This window comes from Gallus gallus, chromosome 9 (assembly GCF_016699485.2).
Source record: "Gallus gallus isolate bGalGal1 chromosome 9, bGalGal1.mat.broiler.GRCg7b, whole genome shotgun sequence".
Taxonomy (NCBI): Eukaryota; Metazoa; Chordata; class Aves; order Galliformes; family Phasianidae; genus Gallus; species Gallus gallus.
In genome coordinates, this window is record NC_052540.1 from 10,678,196 (window position 1) to 10,693,046 (window position 14,851).

The 14,851-nt window shown below is 37.2% G+C and overlaps 1 long non-coding RNA gene across 2 annotated transcripts in view; it reads left to right on the forward strand.

The window, feature by feature from the left end:
* The window catches only part of LOC101749016, a 563,751-nt gene that overhangs the window by 66,520 nt on the left and 482,380 nt on the right, over positions 1 to 14,851 (forward strand). Inside the window, exon 1 of one of the 2 annotated variants that reach the window (XR_005862405.1) lies at positions 3,206 to 3,324. The exons of the other annotated variant lie outside the window; for it this stretch is intronic. This is a non-coding gene — a long non-coding RNA (uncharacterized LOC101749016). Of the gene's footprint in view, positions 1 to 3,205; positions 3,325 to 14,851 lie in introns of those variants that run through there. 2 annotated transcript variants of the gene reach the window in all.

The following is a 14,851-nucleotide window of genomic DNA, read 5'->3' on the forward strand; positions in this document are numbered from 1 at the left end:
ATACAACATTGTTGTGTGGATTTTTATTCTTGCTCATAAATAAATTTTGCATCCCTGATACTCAACAATTTGGAACTATCCTGAGATCAAAACACAAGGGAAAAAACTGAAAACTAATGACTGAAGTTCTACTTGTTGGACAGAGACAGATATGCTATATGAATGGAAAGCTTATGATTAGTTATTAAATTAAGGCTTTTATCTTTATCTTTGTTGTTTAATCAGCTATCATGACTGTCCTTCCTGTGCTACTCTCCAGACATTCAATCCTTGTCTAATTATGTTTGTTCTTTCTTCCCTACTTCTGTTGTTACCCTTCTTCTTTCCACCCTTTGAGGTTGCTAGCATTCTCATTTTAAGACAATTAAAAAGAAAACATGACTGTTCTGAAGAGCATAGGGTTGATAAAATAATGTATATCTCCTGTTCTGATATTCATTAGAAAACATTATTTATATTGCTATGTTGTGTTTTAAAGTCCCAGCACAGGAATGTAGAGCATGAGACCTTACAAGTCTGGAATTCTTTAAGTTCCTAAGAATGCAGACCTAGTTTCTGAATACCTGAGCTTTTCTGCAGGTGAAAATAACTTTCATTCCTCAGATAAGGAACACCAGAGGAAAAACTAAACTAGTTTGTGTGATACATGTTTATTATGTCTTTTATGCGGCTCAGGAGTTGAAGAAATCATGAAATGACTATTCTAAAGGGAGCTGAAAACTTGAGTGTGAGTTCATATTGCTATATATGTGTTCTATTGGTATTTTTTGTTTCAGATCACAAGTCAGACCAGTTGTTGATAATCTGCATAGGGTCCTCTTGTTTTTTTTTCCACTAAAAAGGTAGATTTGTGCAACATGTTACAGTCTGTTTGCTAATAATCCAGTGCAAAAGAGGCTGCCTAAACTGCTGAATAGTGGCTCAGCTTTAACGTTCTTTCTTGACTGCATGACATATGTTCCTCTCATTTGTAATGATAATTTAAATATATTAGTGAAATTGAATTTCTATTACCGATGGGTACACTCTGAAGCCACAGTTGTCACAGACAACTGAATACCTCATACAAAGTGTGCATATTTTTTTCTGTATTACACTTAGTTTTGCTACAGACACCTGGTAGTTGTTTATTTCCATATTAATTCACATGAATAGAATGATCTTATACTGACTTAAAGGTTGATTGCTTATGGCCATTTTAATTTCTTAATACTGTCTGTACCTCTGCCCTCCTCTCCAGTCACTCCAACATTTACTGTTTTTCTTAATGAAAGCTTTGGTAAAAGTTGCAGGAAGCTGTGAGCCTAGGAAGAAGGATAATGTACCATAGGGGTTGACTATTTATATGATTCTGCTTTTGTTTCCCACTTTTGGTAGGAAATAGTATTTAAATGCCAATCCCAGAATTACTGCATCAACATGAATAATAAATGTATGTATTAAACAAAAAAAGTACTTCAAATAGTCTGAAATTCTGCTCTTGAGGGGGAAAAAAACCTTCCCACTTGAAGCAGTGTTTTCAAATTGACCTAATATCAGAGGTCCGTCACAAATTTCTAACTCTCTTTCAAGGGTAAATATTAATGTGACTTACAAATTCTTATAAAACCAGTTTTAACAGATTTAACGTAGTCTTGCTGTGAAATGTTTGCTGCTCTTAGTGTGCTGTTTTGAAGAGGTTCCATGTTTAAGTGTTCTAGAAATCTGACTAATTGCAATAAGGCATAATAAGAACCTGATGTGTTAACTCTTGTGAATGGCGATGAAATATTTTTAAGCACATGGACAAGAGTGCTGAAACCTCATTACTTGCAGTAGCTGCCCTACCTTTTGCATGGATACTACCACACGGCTGCTGTTTTTTCTTAACTAGATCAAGGGACTTTAAAGTTTATCTAGTCTATGTCTGTCTTGCTTCAGAGCTTAGGTTTTTCTACCCTTCTATGCCTTGCTGAAGTAGTATATGTTAAAAACCCTTTCTGCTCTCTGTGAGCTTTTTGCTACCTACAAGACAATTATTAGCACAGGGCTTGTGGAAAGCAAGAAGCTCTACCATAAGAAAACAGTGTATGTATTGTTCTGTTCCTTTCCTGTATCTTTCTTTTGAATTACAAAAAATCATTTGAGAAGATGTAGAAGGCAGACTCCACCTCTTCTCCTATTACGTTTAGTTTCCCAGTTCAATATATTTAAAAGCTAGCATAAAAAATTTATCCTATAATTTAATGGAGCTGAGTGTAAATGTCAGAAAATGCACACTTTCCCTTAAAGGGTGGGTTGATGTGTGTTCTGATGATGTGTCTGTCTGCTTGCACACTTGGTTTATTGTATTAGTGTCAGAAACACAGTGGTTAGACTTTCCATCTGGTAGGATGATTTCATGTTTCTCCTGGTTCAGACAATTTTTTGTTCAAGTTGGATCAATGTTCATGTGTCAGCTGGTCATCAGCAACTTTCACAAACAAGGACAAATCTATAGTATTGGACCTTTACAAACAATTTTTCTGTTTTTTGTCTTTTTTGTCTGTATAGTATCTGATTTAAAAACATAGAAAAAAACCACATGTATAAAGAAGAGTACACTCAGATACTGCATTCTGAATCTTAAATTATTTGCTCTTTCATTTTTAATCTCACTGAAAGTGCTAGTATCTGTTGTGTTGTTAGCTCGAGTGGAAGTCATACTTGGACTCAAATCACAATGTTTGAATAAAGGAATATCCTTTATAATATCCTTATGTTTTGATATCTTGCCCTGAGCGAGATGGAGAAATAGACTTCAGGAATTGATCTGCCCTCAAACATAGATGCCAGAGTTTTTTTGTTTGTTTGTTTCTGTTGTCTTCGTCTTTGGGCTTTGTTGCCTGAGTGGATCTCGGGGTATCAGGCTGTGTATCTGTTCTCTCCCCACTTCTGATAGTTTCCAGTAGCTATGGCTTTACCACACAAGTTTAAACTCACAAGTAGCTTATGCCAAGGGCTCTGGAAAATCAGTGGCTTTAAGTCTTTACTGCTACTGAAAAATAATTAATGACTATTTTTAGTAGAGCAAAGGTACTCTTCTAATATTCAACTGTTTTCTTTAAATACACAGTTTGATGGATACCAGATCTGTTAGGTTGAAAATTGCCAAGGCGATATTCATACAGATCTGGCCAGCCTTTCACAATTCCCAATCTGGTAGCATACTGGATGCTAGACTTTAATTCTGAAGGGAGCCTCTGTTTATTGTGTAGTCAGTAGTCCACGGCAGCTCGGAAGGTATTAAAACTGAAAATTTGATGTGAAATCCAAGTTGAAAGTCTCTTCTGTAGAACAATTCAGGTACTACTGAGTTTTTACTATTTATTTTTGTAGACTGAGTGGGATGGCAACATCAAGCGGAGGATTAAAGTAGTCTGTGGAGTGTAACTTTGCTGTCAGTAAGTGTAGTAATACATATATTTTTTTTCTTGGTAGAATCTGTTGTTTAATGTCAAAAGAGTGCATTGCTGGGAAGTTTTTGGCAGTTAGGTAAACACTGGCAAAGAGAAGAAAGTCTGAGATTCTGCAGTGTGTTTAATAGCATTTAGTGGAATATAAATCTCCAGACTGAAGAGAGTTGACGTATTTATGAAGAGTAGGCCATAGGTTTTTCATTTCCCATTTGAAAACCTCAGATTATACTGGAAGCAAAATGAAGACATTGTCAGGGGAATGCCAGATACAGAAAATGAGTGATTATCAGTTTGTGCTCACGTTGTAGCTTTTCTATATACTGCACAACAGGATTGTGTGTGTGTGTATTTGTGTTATTGGTATGTTTATTTTTCGAACTGTCCAAGCTGTAACCTGCAAATCAAATGAAAAGCCTTGTGTGTCTCAGGTCAGACACAGATAGTGAGCTCACAGTTCTCCCTCTTGTGAATCCTTAAGTCTGGACTCTATGGTATAGTGTACAGTCATCAATGGAAAACCAAATAGTGACTGCAGTGGGATCAGAATTAAGACTTCTGAGGGAACACTGCCTTCTGGTATTAAAAAGAAATAATAATAAGAAGAAAATAGGTTTTGTGCCTTATGTTAGTAATTGTAAAGTTTTAGAATTTATATTCAGAATTTGTTTACTATGCTTGGTATGGAACTGCCTCTGTCTGTTTTGTGCACAGCTTATCACAAGTTTGTTATTCTAGAGATCTGTAGTTATCTCCCCAGATTTTAGGGGAAAAAAGCCAAGAATGAATTTTAAATGAAGCTCAATTTAAATGCAGGAATCCCTTGAACATAAGAACAGCTCCATTGTGGAAGTGGATGAGAACAAAATGGAGCTATTGTATGACACAGTAATCCATGTTCTAGTGTGGCTTTCAGACATCAGGAGATAATTATCAGGAATTTTATTATCAGAGACTGCTGCCAGAAATGAAATTTTTGGTATACGTACATGCTACTGTTTCTACCTATGAATGTGGACTTTCCTAAGTCTGCAGCTAGTGGGGATATTTGTGTTTTTTCAAAGTTCTTTGAAAGTGTTTTAAATTTGCCTGCAAAACATATTTTTTTTTTTTTAGCAGGAAGACATGAAGACACTTAATGTAGCAGTAATGTAACACTACAGAACATGAAACTGTTTAAGTGGAAGGAAGCAAAAAGTAATTGCTGCTACATAATTCCCATTCTATTAAAACAGATACAGGTAGCGGAAGGAGCACAATATTAATGACAAGGGGAAAAATACTACAGATTAAAGGAAAGGGGACAAGCAAGGGTTAACAGTTTTTCTTTGTCTGTTATATACTTTAGTTCATTTTTTCTCCCGTGAACTACATCTCAGTTGAAGTTAGCTTCTTTGCGGGAAAATATTTATCGTTTGTATCTGACTGGCCATTGACTTGGAATAAAATACAGATGCATAATGTTAATGGGATTTTTACCACACAATACAATAGGCCAAAAGTTTTACCCTGTGTATTGAAATATATTCTAATGTATCTTCTGGGACAGTGTGCAGACATCTTAAACCTTCTGAAACATGATGTAGATTTGCACCAATTTATGGGATTCTAACAGACCTCAGTGTTTGTAACCACTGCTCTGTGAATGTATGCAAAAATGGCAAATGAATATTGGATGAATTCAATCACTAGGGTATTCATGGAATATAAATTACTTCAATGTTTGTAGCTATGGTGAAGTTTAGACAAATACTGGAGAATATTTATGAAACCAACTTTTGGGCTTATAGTTTATGTTCCCATAAAAAGGATTTCTGAATCATGTATAACTGTTGCACTTCATTACCATGTCTTTTTCTGTATAATTCAGTTAACTAAGTTACTAATGTACTAAATACTGAAATAACTAAGTTAATACAATTAGTATCGAAATTACTGTTAAGCTCATAGGATAATTTGTGCTGGAAGGAGCCTCAGTCTGAATACTAGCCAAGGAAGGGTCAGCTTTTTAACACTAACGGAGTTGCAGAACTTTCTCTTATCTCTATAAGTCTCAATTCCAGCCAAGCTTTGGCCTTCCTATTGCTGCCCCAATGCATCTGAACAATGTTACTAAATTAATTTTTTTGCATCTCAAGAAAAACATGTAGATTTAAATTTTAGAAGTGTAAACTGCCTTTAGAACTATTTGAGCAGCCTAAACACTAGACTTAAAAAGTTATGAATATCACACAGAAGCAGATACCCATCTCTTCTCATGTTCCCTTTATTGTCCCCATTTTAATGTTTTCTGCTTTTCTCCTGCATATGCTACATTTAAAATTTGCATGATGAAACCTTTAAATCTTGTGTTTTCATATGGTAGATGGTCAGTTTTGTGATACAATATTTCTTGCACTCTTGCATGTATCTGGTGACTCAGATGTTGCAGCAAATTACTTCTGTCAATGGAAACTGTTGAATTTGAGTCTTGTGTCTGCTGGCCAGGTGCAGCTTTGTAACCCTTAATGCTTAGGACTCAAGTGCTGACATTCAGCCTTGTTCTAGGGGTCCAGAAAGCTGCACCTCCCAGACATAGGACAAAACTACAAAACTCTATTACCTTCTGTGCCTTATTCTCCCCGCCCCTCCAGTGCTTAAACGAAAGTAAGTCAATCTGTTCTTTAAGGTGATCAGTTACTGCAAATGGAGGGAGTTGGCAGCTGATGGGGAAAGTAGCTGAAAGAATGAAGAAACTGTGCTGTGAGAACTTATGTAACAGTTATGAGTCACTGCATTTTCTTCTTTGCTTGTCCTAATTATTTGTCTTCAGGTTTTTGACCTTTAGATACTTTCAGTGCCTCCACTTATGGAAGTGATACTGTTAATAGCCTGAAATTGGGATTATATCTTCAGAAGCTCCCACTGGCTCTAGTTCTCAGCAACCTCAATGGCTTCTTTCAGAGCAGTTAAGGCCCTTCAGGTGCTACGCAAACCACCCTTTCTCATCTCGGAATCTTTGTAATTGTGAATTTGCCTTAAGTAAGCATGCTCCAGGCACCTGTGGCACTTGACACTGTGCTGACTGGGTGGAAAACCAGAAGAGCGAGTTCTGTGGTGGAGACTTGCACGCAGCTTTCTAATGCAAGTATCTCTTTATAGACTACAGGGTGGGGGTGTGCTTTTAAAATTGCTTAACTTGTTCCCTTCCAGATTGTCTTGCATAATGACAGGTGTAACACAAGCTCATTTACAGTAAGGTTTGTGCAGGCATTTTGAAGGACTCCAAGGTCCTGCTGGGAAGTGTTTCTGAGGTGGGACAAATGTGTTTATTTTATCAGATATCACCAAAGTTAACTTTGCAGATCTTAATGTCTAAATGGGTAGGCAAGAAACATCTTAATCCTAACTCTTACTGGGGCTCATTACAGAGAGGTAATATGTCTGCAGTAACCTTGAGAAAGCGGTTTTGATTTTGGAAGACAAAAAATGGGAAACATCCACCTTTTCTCTTGTAAGCCAAGGGATGCTTGCTATTTACTTAAATCATTTTATGTGTATGTATTTAAATACATATATATTTACATATATGAAGTACATGAATATATTTTTAAATATAAAATATACAGCTGTACTGATGATTATAAAATAGTACAATATTTTACTGGAGACATTTGAAATTTGGATTTCAAATAAACTGTTCTTTATCTTCTTTAGATGACCCTCAAATTGGGACTCATGTTGCAACAGGATATACATATTTATGATGAGTTCTGACACTGAGGGGACAGATGCTTTCATTGCCTGGTGTCTCATTATGCGTGTTCTTGCTGCTGACAAGGTTACTTCAAGTTTTCTTGAGACTTTTAATCTCTAGCTTCACAACTACTATAGTTCCTTGGATTTGATTCCATTTTTTTTAATGTTGTGTGAATTCAGTGCTAACCTTTTCAAGGGGATGAGCAATGTTGAATTTTGCTCCTATTTAAGTTTGCAAAATTCTGACACTTCTGGCAAATATGAAAATTAAGAATCAAATTTGTGATAAATATTCTGTTCAACAAACAGCCAGAAACTTTACACGTTGACATTTAGTAGTAACTTTTAACAAGATGTTATTGAAGTGTTAGAGTATCAGCTTTAATACAGCTTTCATGTACAATTTTATGAAATCTCTCTGTGCTCACAAAGTTATTCCTCCTTCACAGAAGTGCTTAAAGTATTGGGAGTCTGCAAGCACTTGAGATGGTCTTCCAAGAGGAGTGGCCAATATGTGTATTTGCCAATATGTGGTGTGAAAAATGTTTCCTCACAGTACATAGGAGTTGTGCTAAAATCCCCCTTATCCACCTCTGAAGAGAATTCTGAGTGGATCGGGCTCTTAGTAGTGTGGTATGGCTGTGGCTGGCTTGAGAGGTTTCAGCAAATACTTGTGTGCCTGCACTACCTTGGGGCTGCTGCCTGCTGGTACAGTTTGTGTTGGAAAAACCTGAAGCAGAGAAAGGACTTGCAAAGTGGAGGGTATTTCACCTCAGTATTTTACTTTGGGGGATGCAGCTAGTGTTCCTCAGTACAACCAGGGTCTGACCCACTGTCCTATTTTCTTTAGATGCGGTGCTCACTGTGTCACAGAAATCATGTAACAAAGTAGCACAGATCCCAAAGGTGCTTGAACTAGGTCTGCTTTTAACCCATTTGATTTTTTTTTGTTTAGCTGCCAATTCTATGTTAAATTTCCTGGTTATCAGTATTTCATTTTCTGTTTTCTGAAGTACACTGCTTTTCCAGCTTTCATGAGATCTTCCCAGAATGCTCTGTAAATGTGAACATCTGAATGATGAACAGCCCCACTTGAACACATTTCACATAGTATTCAGCTCTGGTGTTACTGTAAAACTTATTACATAAAGACTTCAAGACAATGAATATTGATCTTCAGTATTATGTTTCTAGCACCAGTAGCTGCTTTCAATTTGTCCTCGCCTTTAGCTTCTTATAATAACTCTGGATCCTTTCTGAGGGGCTTAAGGATTTTCACTGTCTCTGACTTCACAGTTGTGTTCACTTTTACTTCCATATTGCATGAGTAGTTTTCAGTTTGTGCTCCCCCCTGTCTGGGGCAGTCATGGAGACCGGCTACAGACGGTCTGGCCTGTTGTAGTAGAAGCAACCAGTTTGCTTGAGAAGTGTTTCTGCATTTCCTTTATGTCCAGAGTTCTGGAGAAGAAATGCCTGAGTCAGAGTGAACACTCAGTGGATGGGATAGGGAGGGAAAGAGATGTGTGAAAAGGAGATGTTGGACCCCATTTGGAAATCATGTTAGTTTTTTACGCTTTCATGCAAATCTTACTGACAGCAACACAAACATAGTTATTCCCAAGTAAATTAAGCACTTCAATGCAAGGTGAAGATGAGAATTGACTGCTTTCGAACTACCACTGTATTGCCTCTAATCCCTTTTCTGATTCTCCAAGAAGCCAAGTTCGGCAGCTGGCCCAAAAAGCAGGTAATCTTTTGTTAGATTTACATCATCAGACAGTAACTTAACACGGAGGGTATTGTCTCTCCAATGTCTGATTTCTTTTCACTGTCTCAAGAGTAATGCATGGTGTGGATATAGTTACCTGCAAAATTCAAGCTTTGCTTTCTGTGCACACAGAAGACTTTTTTCTATTTCAGATCTGTATGTTTCCTTTCTCTGCACCAAGACCGGAGTTGAGCCCTTCTGCTCATTGTTTTGTTTTGGGTTTTTTTTTTGAGGTGTTTGTTTATGCCTATGTTGTCAGTAGTTCCAGTTTGTCAGTGTGATATGAGATGTAGCAAGGTGGCAGAAATCTGAGGATGGTAGCAGGATAAATGTTTTATGCATGCCTCTTGGTGACGTAGAGAATGGGAAACGATGATTGCTTTTGACAGGGTAGGTTAAACAGCACCACCCCTTTGCGTTTTATTTTGCATTTGAAATGTTAATTGCAGGTTACTGTTTCAGTAAAAATGTAAAGGCTCTGTGCAACTTAAATGTAGGTCATACTGCTACATTTGGAAACCTCTGCCCTTACAGCTGGAGATAGGCTATGCTTTCTCTCCAGGGGCAGCAAAGACAGGGTACACTTGACCTGATCCACATAGTTCAGTGGATCTAACATCTGTGTTTATGATACCAGAGCTCAGGTGCTTCTTTTTTGTCACTTCACTGCTGCCAAAAGAGGATAGAAGCTGAGCACAAAATAAACCAATATTTGCATATGCCAAGAAATCTTTGCAATTGCATCTGTCAAATGGTGATTTTTAGAAGGAAAAAAAATACTTAGAGTAACTCAGAGTTAAAGAAAAACCTACTAAATATTTAATGTCTTTGAACTGCTCTGAGACTGAAATGTCTGTTCTTGCAGCTTTGGTTTAACATAATGGACTGTGAAAGGAGGCCAATGATTATTTGAGAACCTAAGTCAAACCTAAATTGAGTATGTGAGCAAATGATGAAGGACCTTTGAGAAAATAATGCTGACAAAAACAAATAAATATACATGGAAGTAAAATATGGCGCATGTGACAGTTTCTAGTTCCTAAGATAAAATGTAGCCTGAGATTAGAGAAATAAGTATACAGTGCTTTGTATTACTTTAGGGATATTTTTTGCTAACCTGGGTCAGAAGGAGTAGTATAGTATTAGTGAATGTTGCTGAAACAGGAAATATTAGCTGTACCTGTCAGAAACTTCCCCTACTGAACCCTGTACTTCCTGACCAGGAATCCGAATATTTCGAACAAATACAGAGCTTAAACTTTGCAAAGACCTCTGATGTTTTTGGAAGATTCTTTGAATCACTATAACCCCTGAAAATCCTTGTGTTGAACAATCCCTAATTTGTAGGGCAGGGAGGGAAAAAAAAAAAGCATTCTGATTCTAGACATCCATTGGCAATGAGTTCCTTTAGTGAGTTTAGTCTTTCTTTCCAGACCATTGAAAAGCAGAATGACATGGTTTGCTGGATGGCACGGGCATCCCTAACAGTCTGTAAAGAGGCATTCTAGTGATGAGTCTCATGCCTAGATTCCTGGTTATTCCACATACCCTCACTGATGTTTTCAGGAGAGACAGATGTGTTCCACTGCCAGGCGGATGTTGGGTACTCGCCCTGACTCTGTTTCGCTTCCTTTTTTCCTTTCTTCCTTTAATGACTGATCAGCAGCCACACTTTGTGCACATCTGAAGTAGTTTGCATTAAACCAGATTGACATTGCATGAGCCTATTTGATGTCCCTGTTTAATTTGCCCTTAAGTCAATGTTATTCAGAAAAAAGGCTTTGCGGGTTGGTATTCTATTCATTGTTTTTCTCTATTCGAGGATGTGGAAGACTTGAGGCAATTTCTTTACTGTTAGCCTCTGTACTTGGAGGTGTTGAGAGAAAGTTAAATTGTTCTTCTATCAGTGCTGAGCAACAGGAACGTAATCAGCTTTCCCACTCTGAAGCACGATGTGGGCAACAAAGGTAAAATTAGAATTAGAAAAGCCAAACAAAAAAAACCACCAAACTTCTCTCAATATAACATTTTAAGTCTTCCTATATGCGTGTCTCTTTTTTTAACCAAATTGTTTTTGTTTATAACAATATGGTCACAAAGCTACATAAAAAGTACATCTTTCCTTCATTCTATTTATACTGCATGCAGGGCCTAATTTTCCTTCTCTTACTCTCAGACTTCAGTGAAGTTCGATCACCTTTAACGTATGGAAAATGTATGTGGTGGAAATTTTGAAGTCTGATTTAATTTTTGTTACATTCTCTATTTTGTGGCTGATTGTTCTTGGATAATTCATATCTTACTATGACAAGATGTTGCAGTGAAGTGGGACTAAAATAAAAATTGCTCTGAGACTTCAGCAGTTGTCTGTGGTGGTGGAACCATCAACACAAAACATTCACGTCCCTCCTTAGTTCCCCCAGATAGTGAAGGAGAATGCTTCAACAATTACACACAGATAATAAAACTTCTATGTCATTTCAGGCACTTAAATTTCCTTTTCATTAAGTAATTCTATGTCTTGTGATATTCATGAGTAGGACATGCTTATGTAAACTCTTGATTAGAACCATACCCTGTGAAATTTATCACTTCCTGATTTTTAGCTTTAGCACATTCTGGCAATGTGAAGCTTACTAACAGTCTGCACCAAACTGTTTCATACTAGGTTTAGCATAATGCACTAGCTTTAGAGCTGTGCTTCAAGTTTACAAGCTGTTAATTGTTCTGGGGTGCAGCTGTTGCAGAGTTAGATTATCAATTGTTATTTACTGCTCCCATTGTGGGAGCACATGGGAGCACCCTGTGCAGAGACCCAGAGAGCTCCCAGGGACCTTCCTACCAGAAGGCAACTGCCAGAAACATTACCAAGCTGGGCACAGGGGAACAACACAGATCGACCTGAAGGCAGATTATGAAATCACACACCAATACACTTGAGATGGGAATGATCTTGATTATGTAAATGGGGTTTGAATTTGAACTCTTTTGCATAGTCTCAGCTGAGGACTGCAGGATGCTGCTGGAGATTGATCTGCTGCCTGGGTAGCACTGCTGATAGGATGCTTTTATTTTATACTGTGCTCAGGTGCTTGTAAGTACTTGTAAAATGTTTCCATTTGCAGTAGCCAGTATTTCAAAGAAGGTCGCTTATTGAATCTACAAACAATAGAAAAGATGTATATTAATTGAATTTTGAAATGTTCAGCCAGTATTCCAAAATAAAGTAATATAAGGTATAATCTATTTTCTTCTGGATGTTTGTAGTCTCTCAGGATATTTTAGATTTATACATTATATTTATGAATTGTGCTATATACAAGCACATAACAGTAGATTGCAAAGTCTTTGTTAGTTGTTGCTCACACAGGACTCCCTGAGAGGCCTATGGGAACCAGGTTTTCATAAAAGTGGTGGGTATACCTGTCTAAGTTTTCTACATTCATTTTTACTTCATCTCGCTTTTATTTTATACACCACTCATTATTAAGACTGAAAGCCAATAAACCCTTAGCTAGGTACCAATTTTAACTTTTAGAAAACTGGAAATGCCTGATGAAAACTAAACTTGTAAGCTGGGTGCTGCTGTGTACAGGTTTCCTTCTCTTCTCCTGTGCTATTAAGCACTGGAGTTGTGCTTTCTTCCATGCTCCTTACTTCCATTCTGCCTTGCACCAGATTGTTACCACAATGCTTTTTAAATGATTGCACAAGGCAGCATCTACACTAATCAGGATCACAGGTCTGAGCCATGTCACTTTTCAGAAGCCTTAAGTAGGTAATGAATTTCTGTTCCTGTCTCCTTCTCCAGCTTCTTGGTGTTTTTTTTTTTTTTGTCTTCAACATGGGCCCGAATAGAGGTGTACAAGAACAGTGAAGCATCAGCTTCACCACTTGAGTGATCTTGGAGTGCTCACGAGTGTGCACAATGCAGTTTAAAACTGGTGTTGTGTCCTGCAGTGATATGAAGAGCCCTGGGCTGAGCAGAGTGGTGCAAACTATACAGCTAGCTCTTTTCCTGAACTCTGGTTCTTATTGCTGGATATGGTTAAGCAAGTCTCAAATATGACCCCAAATTAGACTTGTTCTCTTTTCTTTTTCTCTGTCACGAGTGAATGTACATGAACTTTGGACACGTGGCAGTGTTGTTAAGACTTTATGGGAGCAGAGAAGATTCTGTGAGGAGTGGAGTTAACTGTGTAATTTCACGAGTCTCTGTAGTAGGGCCATGTATGTGCAACTGTAGCCTTGAATGCATACAAATGTAAAGGAGTTGTGGTTATGGCTGCAACTGGTGTACACAATCCCAAATGAGAAAATTCTACTTGCTACATAACTGTGAAACAATCTGAAAGGAAATTCCATTTCATTTTTATGCCTCAATTTTTGTGTGTGTTAAATGTTAGTAGTCACAGGAAGATTAAATGTATGTGTAAAGACAGGAGACACATCATTGCAGGATGACTTTGACACTATCAGGCTACAGTTTCTGTGCTATAATTTTTTTTCTAGTCTAAGTTACAAAATTACAATGAAGTACCTTGTGGAGATTCTAGATTAAAAATATAATAACTAAAACATACGCTAGTTACGAAAAATACAAACCATGAGATTCCAGCATACGTAATAGCATTAATTTGACATATTTTATTTTTAATTTTTTCATCTTGCACAGCTGAGCAGGAAGACATGTTATCTGTCATTTACCATTTAGTAAGCTCCTACATTTAAAATATGCAAATGGTGATGTAATCCTGTGCTATTCCTGCTGGTAAGCAGTAGAGCCCATGTGACTGTTCTCCCTTATTATACACTGACCATGGGACCTGCCTTTGCAAAGAGGCATCTGTTTGACAAATTCTACAGAACAATAAATTACCTTACGTAGGTGACTGAATTGCTTTTCAAGAGCACAGAAGGTTAATTTTCCAGTAGTAAATAATAGAAAAGTTTACTTGACAAGGACAGATGGGAAGACATGCAAATAAGACTACACCGTCAATTATACATTGTCTTCACTGAGCATATGGACAATAGAAAAACAGGATAGATCGATGCCAGCCAAATGAGTTGGCTAGATTAAGAAAGGCATTTGTAAAGAAAGCATTCTAGATGGGATTACATCCATTAATGAACAAGATAAATTATATTAATGGCTGAAAATGTTTTGTCTCTAGCAAGAAAACGAAGTCATTTAGACAACAAAGACATTTTGGGAACGAGGAAAACTGATGAACCCAGATGAGCTTGTCTCTGTCGGATAGTGATAAGGAAATACAGAATGTGTTTGGTGGCCAGGAAGAAGTCTGTATGTAACTGAAGTCCTTTACCTATGTGTGTCACAGAAAGAGTCAGCATGTTACGTGTGTGGAGTTTCTGCTTAAGAATAAGTGAATTTCATTTCTCCTTTGAATTTCATACATAAAAGTGCATGGCCAGATGTCACCCAGGGTTACCTCATGCCTTGCATGTACCATTGTAGATGTCTGATAAAATACAGAGAATGAAGGAATTATGTGAAATGATAACGGATAGAAAATAAACAAATTAAAAGTTGTAATTTTTTAAGGCTGAATCATTTGTTCTCTAATGATATTTCTTGAGCTTTAATATTAAATCCTGTTGAAAGAGTTCTGGGAGAATTAAAATACATTCGTAAAATAGTTCTGGTTACTTCTGACACAAGTTTTTTAGGGAAATAATTCTTCTTGTGAGTAATTGCAGACTTTAGTCCAGCAAATCAGAGAAAAATGAGATGCTTACATAAAAAAGGCAATTCATGCTAATGGGGCTGTTTAACAGGTATGTGAACTACCTGAGTCTTGTTCTGTTTTGATCTCATAAAAGGTAGTGAGTCCTAAAGTTATGTTGTTTATTATAATTTGGGGATGTACTAACGACAGGTAACATC